Source organism: Chrysemys picta, unplaced genomic scaffold (genome assembly GCF_011386835.1).
Source record: "Chrysemys picta bellii isolate R12L10 unplaced genomic scaffold, ASM1138683v2 scaf4880, whole genome shotgun sequence".
Taxonomy (NCBI): Eukaryota; Metazoa; Chordata; order Testudines; family Emydidae; genus Chrysemys; species Chrysemys picta.
In genome coordinates, this window is record NW_027057580.1 from 1 (window position 1) to 3,423 (window position 3,423).

The 3,423-nt window shown below is 51.2% G+C and overlaps 1 long non-coding RNA gene across 1 annotated transcript; it reads left to right on the forward strand.

Annotated features, from left to right (window-relative positions):
• The first annotated feature begins 367 nt into the window (after positions 1-367).
• LOC135980599 (uncharacterized) lies at positions 368-1,386 on the forward strand. Its single transcript, XR_010597587.1, has 2 exons — positions 368-567; positions 1,211-1,386. It is a non-coding gene; the product is annotated as an uncharacterized LOC135980599 (long non-coding RNA).
• The last annotated feature ends 2,037 nt before the right edge of the window (positions 1,387-3,423 follow it).

A 3,423-nucleotide genomic window follows, 5' to 3' on the forward strand; every position in this document is an offset into this window, starting at 1 on the left:
GACTGCGGGGCACACAGGGTTTACATGCTAGGGATCATCCTGCACTGACCTCATGCTCGCACCATGGGAGTATCTGAAGCCCCAGACCCCTCGGTCTGCTAATCCACGTAGGTTAGAGCCAAAGGGATCTAGGAGGGTCCTGGGTTCAGATCCTGCCCTGGGTGTGACCTGGGGGAGGCACATTCACTCCTCTGTTCCCAGCTAGGAAATTGGGGTGACAAAGCCAGAGCCCAATGGCAACCCCAGTGGTCGTGTGTCAGGCAAGGTGCAAATGGACATAGGGCACTTGGCACAGACTCACTGGAGATGCCTGTTGTGCTGTAGCCTTGTGGTAACCTTTGCCTTCCTCTCATGGAGCCCAGCTGAGGTTCCTTCAGTGCCCTTGGAGACAGGGCTCCCTCCTCTCCTGCCTGAGATCTCTGGTGCGGTGCCAGCTTTCTGCTGCAGGGCCTGGTGGAAGTGTGAGGAGTCTTGGTTGGGTCTCACACAGCCCTGATCACATCTCCCTTCCCTTGTGTCTTCCAGATGAATTTGCCATTGCTGAGTACAGCGCCCCCTGCAGCAAAGGTAGCGTATGAAGAGACGACTGTGAGGTTTTCAGACTGCTCAGGGCTGCTCAGTTAGAACAGTGCTGAAACCCAGCCTGAGTCTCCTCAGCCTGTCTGGAGGGTTGTAAAAGTTGCTGTTCTCTTTTGCCCCATGTCCTGGGGTGGTCTGCCAGCACCCCTAAGTGCTCAGGGGAGAAGGGAACACCAACTCCCCCGCATTGTCAAGTTCCAGATTCAGACCTTGAGTCTGGGGCATCAGGCTTGGTTAGTCCCAAGGTTATGTTCTCCCCCTCAGTCAAGACAAGTCTCTGCTTCTTTCTATGTGTGTTGCTGGGACAGAGCAAGAGCAAGTCCTTCCAAAACCCAAGCTTGGGATCCCTCTTCTCATCAGGGCTTTTTTAAAACAGGCTGCAAAGCAAAACAGATTAATGAAAAACCATCTTCCAGGGTTGGGGTGACTCAACACTGCTGGGAAAGGGGTCGGGGCTGAAGCCCTGAATGTTCTAGGGATGCGTCCGGCCACTGTGGTAGAGAAGCCATAGTCTGGTCAGGGCAGTGTCTCTGCAGCTCCAGAATGAGGTGATCTACAAGAGGGAAAGCTTCCCCTCCGTGAGTCATTGATTCCTCTGTAACTCTCTCACATTCTCTTTTCCCCATCATAGCCAATGTTGAGCAGGAAAATGCGTGAGTGATGGAGCTGTATTCTGGGCCCTGCTGAATCCTCTCTGCTCATCTCTGCATGCAGCAATTCCCCCAGGCGAAGTGGTTTGATACAGTGGTGAGGAAAACCCCTCAGCACCATATAATTCATGTTATAAATAAATTGTCATGATTCTGATCAGATGCCTGTGGCCTCTTTCCTGGTTACTAAGGCTTATCCCTTCTCCCCTGTTGGGATCAGATTGCAGGATAGTCTCAACCTTAAAACAGATCCAGAGCTGTTCCCAGCCATCGGTGCCAAGGAGGGGTTGGCAGGACATCAAAGTGACTGGAGACAGAGGGTCTCTCTGGGATCAGCCCTGGTGCCTGTGATCTGTGAAGATCTGTGCATCACATGGGCCTGTTTAGTTGTGCAGGCAGGGAACAGACCCTTCCCTGATGGCACAATCCTGAGGAAGTTCTGAGGTTTCCTATCCGGTTTCCTGCACTGGAGATGATCTTGGCCTAAGCTTCAGTTGCAGGGCCAAACTCTTTCCTCAATGACATTTGCAGTCATTGGCGTGGTGCAGGTGTAACTGAGGGGAGATGTGAAGACCCTGGGGGCAGAATTTCTTCTGCTGGGTCTCTGTTGCAGCTGATGAAGGAAAGAGCCCAACTTGGCTCTCAGAGGAAGTTTGGAGAAGTTTGTGGCACTGGCAGTGGGGAAAAACAGTGTTTTACTCATATAATGAGTATGGTGTGTGTGAAGAGTTGGGTCTCAGCAGTCTGGAAAACGGGAACATGAGCTGGCCATGGAGAAGGGAGTTGGAATAGTGCAGCCAAGAAGTAAGGGAAGCAGAGGTGAGGATTTCAGCGTTGAGATGGGGCATGTGCACACACATGCATGCACAAAATGTGCCCATCCACCTCTACATTGTAGCCCTAAGTATTGTTGAGCTGGCAGCATAGGCACTGACTTATTTTTCCCAGTGGGTGCCCCACCCCCACTCCACCCCAAGGCCCTGCCCCGCTCCTCCACCCCAAGGCTCTGCCCTGTTCCACCTCTTCCTTCCCCGCTCCGCCCTCTCCTCCGAGGCTCCACACCAGCTGCCAAACAGCTGAACGGCAGCCCAGCTGTGGCTGGCGGGTGCTGACCACCCCCACTGTTTTTTTCCCCATGGCTGCTTGAGCCCTGGAGCACTCATAGACTCAGCACTTATGCCCGATTCTCTCCTCACTTGTAGCAGTGTAAATCTGGAGTGACCCCAGTGAAATCAGTGGAGTTACACTGGTATATAATTAATGAACCACAGGTGGTTCACCAGCCTGGGAAGCAGTCTAATGAGTGGCGCTCTGGTTCACCAGCAGTTATAAACCCAATTTGACAAGCCAGAGAAGGCAGGTTAGACTGGCAGTGCCAGCAGGAATCTGAAACACATTTCTTGAGTTGAAGAGGGCACTAAGCAAGCAGAAGTGAGTCTCATGTATTCCCCATAGTCGCATATATGGCCAGTTTACATGCGTCAGCCATAAATATGTTTGTGTTGCTGAGGCCAGAAGTTAAGGTTTTACGTTATGGCGAGTTGAATGAATGTGTTGTTTAGCATGTATCTTTATCTATTTCAAACGGAGGGGCGTTCCTTGTGGGGTGTTAAGGTCTGGTGAACAAGGTTTTCCTAACCTCTCTGTTCCCTGTGTGAGGCGCATCTGTAGCCAGCACAATCAGTTGGGCAGTTGCAAACAGCCCTGGAGAGCTGCTAGGTGTGCTCACCAAGCTGGACAATCATTCCAAACATATGTGGGCTTTTTAAAGGGGGGGAATTGGCTTCTGGTGTATGTGACCCCTGGGAATTGGTATTTACAATTGTGACCCGACCGGTCAGTGTTGGGCATTGTGGGACAGCTGCTGGAGGACTGCGATGTCTATACTTGCACTGTGTCAACCACAGTAGGGTCGACCATGACTCAACACCATTTGGGGAGGTGGTGTTACTGTGTCACTATAACGGGGCACCTACATCAGCAGGAGGCAAATCTGAGTGTAGCCTCATGCACAACTAGGTTGACGAAAGGTGACTTATGTTGACCTAACTTTGAAGGCCTTAATCTACACTACAAAGTTTGCCAGCATATCTATGTCCTCTAGAATAGTGAAGAAAAAAAAAAAATTCCCACCCCCGGCTGACATAGCTATGTCAGCAAAAACCCTGCTGTAGACACAATTATGCTATGAAAA